Genomic DNA, 13544 nt, shown 5'->3' with positions numbered 1-13544 from the left:
AAAATGAGGAAACAAATTCATCACAAAATGAGGGTAGTGGGTGTGTTGGAAAGGCGGTTGGAGCTGTGATCCAGAAAGGACACAGCTGGAGTCCCAGACCATTCTCATTCTCAATCTTGGACAGGATTGTTGGTTTCATAATTATTAGTTAAAACATGCATTCATGCCTTATGCTATTTTCTGTATGCATGCTATATTTTACAATTTAAAAATAATTTAAAAAATATAACAGCAAGATTCTGGTTCTTAACAGTTTTTTCTATCCCAACAACTCAGACTGTAGCTAGATTGCTCTACATCCTTCATCTTCCCTTATTCCTTTCATCCATTTTCCTTTTTTTATTTTTAACATTCATTTTAGGTTCCGGTGTACATGTGAAGGTTTGTTACATAGGCAAGTAAATGTCGCTGGGGTTTGTTGTACAGAATGTTTCATCACCCAGGTATTAACTCCAATACCCAATAGTTATCTTTCTTGCTCCTTGCCCTCCTCCCACCCTCCACCCTCAGGTAGACTTTGGTGTCTGCTGTTTCCTTCTTTGTGTTCATTAGTTTTCATCATTTAGTTCCCACTTACGAGTGAGAACATGCAGTATTTGGTTTTCTGTTCCCGCATTAGTTTACTAAGGAGAATGGCCTCCAAGCTCCATCTATGTTCCCACAAAAAGCATAATCTCATTCTTTTTTATTGTTGCATAGATTTCCATGGTATATATGTACTACATTTTCTTTATCCAGTCTGTCATTGTTGGGCATTTAGGTTGATTCTATGTCTTTGCTATTGTGAGTACTGCTGCAACGAACATTCGTGTGCATGGGTCGTAACGGCGGAATGTTTATATTCCTCTGGGTATATACCCAGTAATGGGATCACTGGGCCGAATAGTAGTTTTAGCTCTTTGAGGAATCACCATACTGCTTTTCACAATGGTTGAATTAATTTACACTCCCACCAACAGTGTATAAGTGTTTCCTCTTCTCTGCAACCTCACCAACACCTGGTATTTGACTTTTTAGTACTGGCCGTTCTGACTGGTGTGAGATGATACCTCATTGCGGTTTTGAGTTGCATTTCTCCAAAGATCAGTGTTATTGAGCGTTTTTTCCATATGCTTGTTGGCCGCGTCTATGTCTTCTTATGAAAAGTGTTTGTTCATGTCCTTTGCCCACTTTTTAATGGGGTTATTTGTTTTTCTCTTATAATTTTAAGTTCCTTATAGATGCTGGATATTAGACCTTTGTGTCAGATGTATAGTTTGCAAATATTTTCTCCCATTCTGTAGGTTGTCTATTTACTCTATTGATAGTGTCTTTTGCTGTCTAGAAGCTCTTAATTAGATCCTATTTGTCAGTTTTTGCTTTTGTCGTGATTGCTTTTGGTGTCTTTGTCATGAGATCTTTGCCCATTTCTCTGTCTAGGATGGTATTGCCTAGGTTGTCTTCCAGGGTTTTTATAGTTTTAGGATTTACATTTAAGTCTTTAATCCATCTGGAGTTAATTTTTGTATATCATGTAAGAAAAAGGTCCAGCTCCAATCTTCTGCATATTGCTAGCCAGTTATCCCAGCACCATTTATTGAATAGTCCTTCCCCATTGCTTGTTTCTGTCAGCTTTGCCAAAGATCAGATGATCGTAGGTGTGCAGCCTTATTCCCAGGCTCTCTATTCTGCTCCACTGGTCTATGTGTTTGTTTTTGTACCAGTACCATGCTGCTTTGGTTACTGTAGCCCTGTAGTATGCTTTGAAGTCAGGTAATGTGATGCCTCCAGGTTTGTTCTTTCTCCTTAGGATTGCCTTGGCTATTCAGGCTCTTTTTTTGGCTCCATATGGATTTTAAAATAGTTATTTCTAGTTCTGTGAAGAATATTAGTTTGATAGGAATAGCATTGAATCTGTAAATTGTCTGAGACAATATGGCCATTTTAATGATATTGATTCTTTCTATCCACGAGCATGGGATATTTTTCCATTTGTGTCTTCTCTGATTTCTCTGAGCAGTGTTTTGTAACTTTCATTGTAGAGATCCTTCTCCTCCCTGGTTAACTGTATTCCTAGGTATTTTCTTCTTTTTGTGCCAATTGTGAATGGCACTGCCTTCCTGATTTGGCTCTCAGCTTGGCTGTTGTTGATGCATAGACATGCTAGTGACTTTTGCACATTGATTTTGTATCCCAAAACTTTGCTGAAGTTGTTTAACAGCTGAAGGAGCTTTTGGGCCCATCCTGTAGATTTCTTTACAATAAGGCAGATCAGCTCTTTTTGTGTCTTACTATCCAACACCCTTAGGGTTTTAGATTTTCATCAAAGAGTTTATCACTATATTTTCTTTTTCTTTTTCTTTTTCCAAGATGGAATTTCACTCTTGTTGCCCAGGCTGGAGTGCAATGGGGACAATCTCAGCTCACCGCAACCTCCACCTCCAGGGTTCAAGTGATTCTCCTGCCTCAGGCTCCCGAGTAGCTGAGATTACAGGCATGTAGTGGCAACATGCCTGGCTAATTTTACATTTTTTAGTAGAAACAGGGTTTCTCCATGTTGGTCAGACTGGTCTTGAACTCCTGACCTCAGGTGATCTGCCCGCCTCTGCCTCCCAAAGAGCTGGGATTACAGGCGTGAGCCACCATGCCCAGCCACAGTATTTTCTTAAACAAAGACAGATCCCTTCCTAAGAATAATTTTGGTACTAGTCATAAGCTAATAAAATTTACACCTCCTTACATATATAGAGGACAATAGATAGATAGATAGATAGATAGATAGATAGATAGATAGATAGATAGATTCCTTAAGCACATTGCATGTTCAGGATTCCAAAATAATAGGATCCTAATCATTTTACTTTCTGTGAGCCAGAAGCTTCCAGTTTCTATGGTGATGTACAACTTCCAGCCATACCTGACTTGTTCTGAGATCCCTTATAATTGGACTATGACATTTGATTTCAAATCCCCTATACACAGTCGAGTGAATAGCCCGTCATTTTGACAATGCATTTTATGGGGAAACTCAAAGGAGTATGCATTCGGATTGCATATCAAACACATTCAAGGGATGTTAAATATTTAGAAAATGGAAGTGCAACTTAGCCTGCTTCAGAGCTCACTCAGGATGGGTGCAGGCATCAGCAGTATTCATCTGGGTCCGTTTAGAGGGCAGATACTTGTAAATCCCAGAAGGACCCAAATTTAAAACTTGCTTCTGAACATAATCCCACATTATAAAGCCTGTTACTGGAACAGCGAGACTCCAATATACTTAGTTTTATATTTGGCCTATCTTAAGAAGCAAAGTATGAGGAATCGTGAGTACCGGGTCTCCTGATGTGCCTTCCATTTCTGTAGCAAATGTGTTCATCTGTATGACTTTATCATTGGGGGATTAAAACAAAGAAAAGAGAAACCACACAGCTCAGGTCTGAGGCATCTGCAGTAGGCATCTGCAAGGCCTCCCAAGACTGTGCTGGACCTGCTGAGGAACGTGCTCAGGAGCTCCGTGCCTGATTTCAAGAGTCATTCTGGCACAAAAGACCTTCCTGGTGTTAATCTGCCTTTCCCTACAGTCCTGCTGATGTAAGCAGAAAAGCCATTTACAGAAGAGCACTGGGAAGCTCTGGGAGAGCTGGAGAGGAGTAGCTGGTGGGCAGACCTGCAACCGACAGCCAGAATCTTCCTGATAGGATGGGCCTGACACTGCCACGGAGCCTAGGACCCTGAATACCCTCAAGAGCGCCACCCTCACTGCCTGGGACGAGCATCCAGATGATCTTTCTGCATCTCAACTCAAAGCACAGCCTGGTTCATCTGGTTGGTTGGAGGAGCCTTCATCACAGTCCCAAGTACTGGCTCCAAGGGGAAGAGAAAGCAGGCACGGGTTCAGGTGGTCAAAAGCTGCCACCCCATTTGTCGGGGTTCAGCTTCTGTAGTGGGAGGTGGGCTTGTTCTTCCAAAAATACTCATGAGATGGGATATTCTGCAAATATAGGGTGGAGATTCCAGTGCTGGATAGTCAAAGGAAACCAGCCTTGGACACTTTCTGCATGCTGCAGCCATAGAGCAAGCTGATTTGAACAACTTCAATCAGGACAGGCAAGGAAACTCAGTCTTTGGTGAGCCCAGGACAGACAGGCAATGGGGAGGTTATGAGGGCTCCCTTCCATCCTGAAATGGGCTCTCAGAAGAAGGTCATGGTTGTGTATGCCCAGGAGCCAGACAGCCCTGATGCCAGAAGTCTCAGGAAGGCAGATTTCCTGTCACATGTGGCGACCGCTGCCTCTTACGTGCCCAGGCCAACAGCGATCATGGGACCTCTTGCTTCTGCAGGGCTGAAAGGAGAGGCTGGCCAAGGAGGTGGGAAAAGGGAATCAACATCAGATGGCATTGGCCACAGAATTCTTGAACCTCCAAGAATTCTACAAACATGTGATCTTAAAAGCTATCTTTTCTTTCTGAGAGAAGAGCAGGAAACTGAATTACAATGTGCTGGAAACCTACGCTGTATAGACACCGTTTTGGGCACAACAGAGGGTTCCAGATAGGAAAAGGCATAGTCCCTACAATTGAAAAGATGACAAACACACATAGCAAAACTTGAATAATTAAAATTCTCAGGAACAGTTACCGGTAATAAGTGGGTGCATACCACAGAGCAGTTCAGGAATAGTTGCTAGGTAAGTGTTAAAGACAAAATTGCTATTTAAAGGATACTGAATTTTAGACAAACTCCCACAGACATCTTGAAAACATATTTTCCAGCATATGAGTAATTAGGACCAATTTGTAAGGTGGTCCGTTTTGCTAAATCTTGGTGACATCACTTGTTATTAATACCTTAATAAATTATTACATTTATGTTTACTTGGCCCCAGTGTTGGGTTTGTTTATTTATTTTATTTTATTTTTTATTTATTTATTTTTTTTGAGACAGAGTCTCGCTCTGTTGCCCAGGCTGGAGTGCAATGGCCGGATCTCAGCTCACTGCAAACTCCACCTCTCAGGTTTAGGCCATTCTCCTGCCTCAGCCTCCCAAGTAGCTGGGACTACAGGTGCACACCACCATGCCTGGCTAATTTTTTTGTGTTTTTAGTAGAGACTGGGTTTCACCATGTTGGTCAGGATGGTCTCGATCTCTTGACCTTGTGATCTGCCTGCCTCAGCCTCCCAGAGTGCTTTGATTACAGGTGTGATTCACTGCACCTGGCCTGTTTATTTTTAACCAACACTGCACAAAGGGCATATAGATTATCCAACATGTGTATTGCAACAATAAAAACTAAGTTCTAGGTTTTCTTTTTAGTTTTTTGGGAGACATTTCCTGTGCTTCGCTGGGACTACTCACCACAGATGAGCATGCAGGCGCAGGGCAATACCGACCTAAGAATATAGAATTGGGCAGCCCATTTTGCTGGGAACACACAGAGACACAAGTGTAAAATATAAAGACTATTAGGTTGTGAGCTCATTTCACATTATCTTCTCATTACTTTCTCTATCAGCACTAAATAATTTAGTTTTATAAAGTACATTGAAACTATTATACAAATACAAATCTTGTAATAAGCTACTTCCTTTATCTCTGCTTACAGGTTTCCATTTCCAATCAGACCTCAAGTGCCTTTCCCAGAACTGCCTCTTTCACTTTATAGAGAAAGGAAAGAGCTAGAAGTGTTTTTAGAAAACAAGTGACATCATGCAGGAGCTCCCCTGAGTCACACATGACCAGATGATGTGTACAGGTGTGACACAGTCCCAAGAGGGTTGCCTGGGCACAGAAGAAAAAAGCCCCTGGCTACTGGCTGTTGCTTTAACCCTTCTCCCCCATCCAATAAAACCAAACAAATGCAAGTGAGCAAGGAGTCCATCGAGGACATAACAGCTCAAATGTTTTAATGTAAATTATTCACCAACCTTGGTGCTTCACATTTTGCCAATAACAAATTACTTGGAGTACTACACCAACCATGTAGAAAATACCATGCATTGCAACACTCAACTGAGTAGAGCTGACACAAACTGTACAATAAAATAACCCCATCATTTTAAGTAACACAACTCCACCCACCCCCAAAAAAGATGTTGGCATTTATTTTGCAAGCTGACGACATACCCAAAACTTAAGTCCCCCTCTCCTAGGAGATTTGTTGAGAAAACCCATTCTTTCTTACCAAGTAAAGTGCTATAAAGCACTCAGTTGTGTTAGATCACGTTTTCCTAGCCAAAAACTGGGATTAATTTGCTACATGCAGTTAAAAACTGCCTAAATATTTAAATTCAAGATGGTCCTGTAAATTTCAGGAGGCTTGTGGCTGTACTGTAGCACAGAGGCTGTAGAAAAGGGAAAAGTTGGCTGGGCGCGGTGGCTCACGCCTGTAATCCCAGCACTGTGGGAGGCCGAGATGGGCGGATCACGAGGTCAGGAGATCAAGACCATCCTGGCTAACATGGTGAAACCCTGTCTCTACTAAAAATACAAAAATTAGCCGGGTGCTGTGGCGGGCGCCTGTAGTCCCAGCTACACAGGAGGCTGAGGCAGGAGAATGGCGTGAACCCAGGAGGCGGAGCTTGCAGTGAGTGGAGATTGCGCCACTGCACTCCAGCCTGGGCGACAGAGCGAGACTCTGTCTCAAAAAAAAAAAAAAAGAAAAGGGAAAAGTTCTGGAAAAGGGAAGAAGAACTCAAGAGGTCATCCTATATGTGTGTTTGTATGTGCCTTGGTGCCTTGTGAGTCAGCCATTCAATGCGTCCATAGACCTTCACTTGCTGTGAACTAACAATAGGCATCCCACTCCTCATTCTCAAGTTTCACTCATCTGTTTGGGTCTATTATAGCTAGATCCTCTCTTGCAGAAAATTCATATGCATCTATTCTTGGATAAGTGTTTTAAACATTGAAACTACACAAAACACAACAGAACCGAATCTATTATTCTGTAGCAAAGCCAACAACCAAACAACATTTCACCCAAGTTACCCTAGTCCTGCGAAGTAAGAGGGGCTCTCACCACTTTCTCCTAGCAATTTATAAACAGAACTTTGCAAAAGCATTGCTAAGAAGTAAATATTTAGAAGGCATGTTTGGAGATAAAAATATTTCATTAATAAATATTTGGGGACTAGAAAGTGTTTCTGTAAATGATACCCAGATGGGCAATTTCTACATGGAGGGGAAAAACGTCTTTAGTTAGTAATAAATGGCCACTCTATTTTCATTCTGTGTTTGTTTGTTTTGCTTTTTGTTTTCTTTTGAAATCCAAACTTACTCAGCAAAGTTGAAGAAATTCCAAAATCTTAGGAAACTAAAATGTCTTGCAAAAGTTAAACTTTTGTGAAGCAAAACAAATGGATGCGACAACTTAAATAATGAGGAGAGTTCAGGAAGATGGAGGCATTTCCGAATGATTTCTGTAGAGAATGTGGCTAAAGGAAACATCACACACGCACGCACACACACACACACACACACACATACACAAATGTGGTAATGTTTGTTTGTGTTTGGGTGAGGGAGAAGGGACAAAATGGAGGAAGGTGAACAAGATGGAGCAGTACCTGTTGTTTCCGGGTTCTTCATCACCAACTTACCCGCGCAGGAAAACACAGCCCGCGCTGGGAAAGATGCAGATCAACCGAGCATGCGCCAGGTGACGTCAATCTGAAGAGACCGAGACTTACCTGGCCGCACCTAGGGAACGCCCCTATCACGCCCTTATCCGGCCCACTGCCCTCCCCCTTCCACTACCAATGCATAAAAGTCAGCTGCAGGCAGGAGCCCGCGTGACTTCTTCCGCCCGCATTCATGGACAGGAGAACATCATCCCAGAGCGCCCGAGCGACTTCCCTGGCCCCCCCACAACTGAGGACCAGAGAACCTCACCTGAGAGCTGTGCATATTTGCAATAAAAGACTGCCGCTTCCTTTTTTTTTTTTTTTGAGACGGAATCGCGCTCTGTCGCCCAGGCTGGAGTGCAGTGGCTGGATCTCAGCTCACTGCAAGCTCTGCCTCCCGGGTTCATGCCATTCTCCTGCCTCAGCCTCCCGAGTAGCTGGGACTACAGGCGCCCGCCACCTCGCCCAGCTAATATTTGTATTTTTAGGAGAGACGGGGTTTCACCGTGTTAGGATGGTTTCGATCTCCTGACCTCATGATCCGCCCACCTCGGCCTCCCAAAGTGCTGGGATTACAGGCGTGAGCCACTGCGCCCGGCCAAGATTGCCACTTTCTTATGTACTTTGGTCTCATGTTTAATTACTTAGCTCTCCTAAATTAAGTTACATTAAATTAAATTAAGACAGGTGGTGCCCAGACCCGGGAGGAGACCCCTCCTCAGGGCCCCCCAAGGTCCAGGGAGCCTCCTCCTCCTTCCACACCACGACGGACCAGGACCCAGACGCTACTTTCCACACCTCCAAGCCTCCTAGGGGTGAATACCTCTTGCCTCCCTCTCTTACTCCTTGGCCAGAAGTCCTGCGCAGGCCCAAGGCTTTTGGTCACCAGGTGACCCACAGGAGAGTTCCCAAAGGTAGAGACGTCTGCCCAAAGGAACTCCATTCCAGTCCGCATGAGACCCAGTCCAGGACGGAGACGTCCGCCTGGAAGTAATCTCCATTCCGGCTCCAGGAGCCATCTGGTCTCTAGTGGCTCCAAAGGATGCTTTGCGCCTTCCGCGAGAGAGAGGCAATGAGAAATCCCCAATCCAAAATACCTAGAGACACCCCTTTAAGGTGTCTTCTGGCCAATCTGAAAACTTTACAATTAGAACAAGATCTTAAACGAAAGCGACTAATTTTCCTCTTCACGGTGGCATGGCCGCAATACAAGTTAGATAATCAGTCTCAATGGCCACCAGAAGGAACCCTTGACTATAGTATTTTACTTGATTTGTCTAATTTCTGCCAAAGGCTAGGAAAGTGGTCACAAATCAATTATGTCCAAGGCTTTTAGGACTTGTGCTCTCGCCTGGACCTGTGCACCCAATGTTCAATGGCCCAGGTCTTGTTAGCAAAAACTCGGCCCTCAGCCCCCACCTCAGCAACTGAGGAGGACTCCACCTCCATTTCAGATGGGGCCGACAGCGGGCGACCTCCCTCCCGACCTTCCAACCCACTCCCACGGACCTCCTGACGCCCCTCCCTCAGCCACTCCCCTTACCCCTCCCTATGCACTTCCCACCTCCCCTCTCGACACTCCTCCCTCAGCAGCCACTCCTCCCTCAGCAGCCACTCCTCTCACCTCTCCCATTGCAGCCCATACCCATTCAAAGACTACTATACCAAACCTTACAAATCAGCCTTCCACTAACCAATCTAACCCTGCCTCCCCTGCCAATCTACTGGCCCCCTCCGAGAGGTCGCCGGAGCCGAAGGGCTAGTTAGAGTCCATGTCCCTTTTTCCTTGGCTGATCTCTCCAAAATTGAACAACGACTTGGCGATTTCTCAGCCAGCCCCATGCAACATTCCAAAAAATTTAGGTACCTTTGTCAGGCATATGATCTAATCTGGCATGACTTACAGGTCATTTTGTCCTCCTCCCTTAACCAAGAGGAAAAAGGGCGTATTCTCGCAGCCGCCAGGCAACATGCATATCAATGGCATTTAACTGACGCCACCGTCCTGTTAGGAGAGATGGCTGTCCCATTCATAGAACCAGATTAGGACTACCAACCACAGCAGCCTGGCCACTGTAGGAGGGACATTATGATTCAATGTCTCTTGGCCGGTATGCAGGCAGCCTCTAACAAAGCAGTAAATTTTGATAAATTAAGAGAAATTATCCAACACCCAGATGAGAACCCGGCTTCCTTCCTAAATCGCCTTACAGAGGCACTGGCCCAATTTACCCAGCTAGACCCCACCTCCCCAGCCGGGGCAGCTGTCCTAGCCTCCTATTTTATTTCCTAGTCAGCCTCAGATATTCGAAAAAAGCTAAAAAGGTTGAAGACGGGCCTCAGACTCCCATACAGGACCTAGTAAAAATTAGCCTTCAAAGTTTTTAACTCCAGACAAGCAGCAGCTGAGGCCACAGAGCTAGACAAGGAGAAAAGAAGGGCTGCGCTTCAGGCGCAAGCTTTAGTGGCTGCCCTCCAACCAGCATTGCCCACTCTGCCGGCAGGGAAGACACAGGGCAAGTCTCCTAAGGGCTCTTGCTATAAATGTGGAGACCCAGGACAGTAGGCAAACCAGTGTCCCCAGGCCAAGCCAGCCACTCCATCTCGTCCATGCTTTAAGTGTGGCACAACCGGGCATTAGGCAAAACACTGTCCAAATCCTCGCCTGCCTACCACGCTGTGCCCAACCTGCCAACAGGAAGGACACTGGAAGTCTGATTGCCCCACCATCAGGACGGGTGCGGCGCCTCAACGTGGTGCCTCTCCTCAAAGGTCAGAAGGCTCCTTCCAGCTCCTACACCTTGACGACGATTGATGGTGCCCACACTAGGAGACCCCGGTCACCCTTGCCGAGCCCAGGGTAACGCTACAGGTAGCAGGTAAGCCAATTTCTTTTCTCCTCGTTATGGAGGCTACCTACTCAGTTTTGCCATCCTATAGTGGACCTAGCCAACTCTCCACTATTTCAGTAGTAGAAGTAGACAGTAAGCCATCTAACCCTCGCCAGAACTCAATGTTAAACTGGTGCCTGGACTATGCATGTTTTGCCCACTCTTTCCTCATCATGCCTTCATGTTCCACCTCCCTCTTAGGACGAGACATCTTAAGCAAACTCTCCATAGAGACACGTCAATCGTGGGTAACCCTGCTTCCCGTTGCCCTTACCAGACTATGGGCGACACCTAGAAGCCCTACAGGCCTTAGCCCATTTGAACTAGTTTAAGGGCGCCCTCTTGCATTACAAGAACTTCCTATTCTTCCCACACCGTTGGCACCCTACTTGACCTATCTCTCTCTCTTAAGACAATTACTTAGAGAACACGCCAAAAGGTCACTTCCCCCACCTACATAAGGAAATCCAGACACCCCCCCCTTCCCTTTCTCCAGGTGACCAGGTTCTACTGAAGGATCAACACCCTCCTCAAATTTTCCCATTTCCTCACTATTCTTCATCTTAACTGACTTCTCCCTCACAAACCCCATAGATACCCTCCTCCCCGACCCATCCCCAATCAGTGGGTCTTCCGACTTTCTACTCTCACAGAAAACCTAGCCTGGCAGGGTGCCCTTTGTGATTTCAGCAATGTTGAACTTACTCTCTACACTTTTGCCACCATTATTATGGTTCACTCTAATCCCCCTAGTTACTCCTACTAATCCTAACTTTGTATGGAAATTTTCTATAACTGAAACCTGGTCTACAGACAACCAGGTACACTCAGTCATGCAGGGCACTGCAGAATATCCCCCCCAGGGCTGTCAATCTGCCCTCTCCCTAAACTTTTCCCTAAGTTCCATCACTGGAGGCCTCCCGGCCATATGTTTCTTATATGACCAAACAGAATATAATTGTAAGAACTACTGGCAAGAAACCAACCTCGGGTGTCCATACAATTACTGCAAAATCCATCCTTTGTATGACTTCTTTGCACAATCCCAACATAAAAATATGTTTCAAAGCCCTTCGCCAGGAACATATAGTCTTATTATTAATGATCCCTGGGACCCTCGGTGGGCCCAGGGAGTTAAAGGTGAACTATATGCATCAACTTCTTCCTCATATCCCACCGCAACCATCCAGGTAAAGAGAATATACGTTCAGCAAGTACAACTCCCTAAGGGTGTACAGGCCCTACAAAATTTAACCTCAGCCGTAAAATCTCATGAACAAAAAATACAGAAGCTGTTAAGCAGATGCTTCCATTCCTAATTCCCATACTAATCCTCTGTCTTATGTTATGTCTTGCTCCCATTCTAATAAAATTTCTCCGAGCCAGGGTCCAAGAGATCACCTGAGTCACCTTCAACCAAATGCTCCTGCATGCCTACACCCAACTGCCAACCTCAGACCCTAACTATGCCCCTTAATAGCAGGAAGCAGCCAGACAGACCACGGCGCCCTAAATTCTTATAATCAATAAGAGGTTGGACTGTTTGGGTGAGGGAGAAGGGACAAAATGGAGGAAGGTGAACAAGATGGAGCAGTACCTGTTGTTTCCGGGTTCTTCATCACCAGCTTACCCACGCACGGGAAAATGCAGCCTGCTCCGGGGACGATGCAGATCAACTGAGCATGCGCCAGGTGACGTCAATCTGAAGAGACCGAGACTTAGCTGGCCGCACCTACGGAACGCCCCTATCACGCCCTTATCCCGCCCACTGCCCGCCCCCTTCCAGTACCAATGCATAAAAGTCCCCTGCAGGCGGGAGCCAGTGTGACTTCTTTGGCCCCCGCATTCTTGGACCGGAGAACATCACCGGAGAGCGCCCGCGGGACTTCCCTGGCCCCTCCACACCTGAGGACCACAGAACGTCGCCCGAGAGTATGTGCATATTTGCAATAAAAGACTGCCACTTTCTTATGTACTTTGGCCTCATGTTTAATTACTTAGCTCTCCTAAATTAAGTTACATTTTTTTTTTTTTTTTTTTTTTTTTTTTTTTTTAGAGACGGAGTCTCGCCCTGTTGCCCAGGCTGGAGTGCAGTGGCTGGATCTCGGCTCACTGCAAGCTCCGCCTCCCGTGTTCCCGCCATTCTCCTGCCTCAGCCTCCCGAGTAGCTGGGACTACAGGCGCCCACTACCACGCCCGGCTAATTTTTTTGCATTTTTAGTAGAGACGGGGTTTCACCGTGTTAGCCAGGATGGTCTCGATCTCCTGACCTTGTGATCCGCCCGTCTCGGCCTCCCAAAGTGCTGGGATTATAGGCGTGAGCCACGGCACCTGGCCTGTTTGCTTGTTTTTTAAGACGGAGTCTCGCTCTGTCACCCAGGCTGGAGTGCAGTGGCACAGTCTCAGTTCACTGCAACCTCTGCCTCTCAGATTCAAGCGATTCTCCTGCCTCAGCCTCCCGAGTAGCTGGGATTATAGGCATGCACCACCACGCCTGGTTAATTGTTGCTTTTTTTTTTTTGGAAGAGACAGGGTTTCGCCATGTTGGCCTGGCTGATCTGGAACTCCTGACCTCAAGTGATCTGCCTGCCTCAGTCTCCCAAAGTGCTGGCCTTACAGGCCTGAGTCGCTGTGCCCGATGCCCATATTTTGTTTTATACTTTTAACAAGTCTATTTAAATGTTTAAATGAGCAAATTATTTGGAAGTTGCCTTGCACATTCTGATGCTGCTTTGTAGCACATTAAGAGTCTTGACATTAAGCCATCATTCATTTCCTCTTTCATTCCGCCAACATTGATTCCCTGTCAGGCATGTGGGAGAGGTTGCAGACACAAAGGCAAACAATCCCAAACATAGGCTTTCTCCACCTTGTATATTGAGACAAAGAAGCAGAAATGAGCCTGGGATCAGAGTCTGCGCTGAGCAGCATGGAGCAAACAGGGAGTCCCCTTCTCAGTGACAGCGGGACTCGGGCTGACAACCATCTTGGCTTCCCTGGGACCGTCCCAGATCAGCACTAAAAATCTCACGCCCATGAACACCCCGCAGG

The sequence above is a fragment of the Rhinopithecus roxellana genome, chromosome 14 (assembly GCF_007565055.1).
Source record: "Rhinopithecus roxellana isolate Shanxi Qingling chromosome 14, ASM756505v1, whole genome shotgun sequence".
NCBI lineage: Eukaryota > Metazoa > Chordata > Mammalia > Primates > Cercopithecidae > Rhinopithecus > Rhinopithecus roxellana.
Note: the sequence above shows the minus strand (reverse complement) of the source record.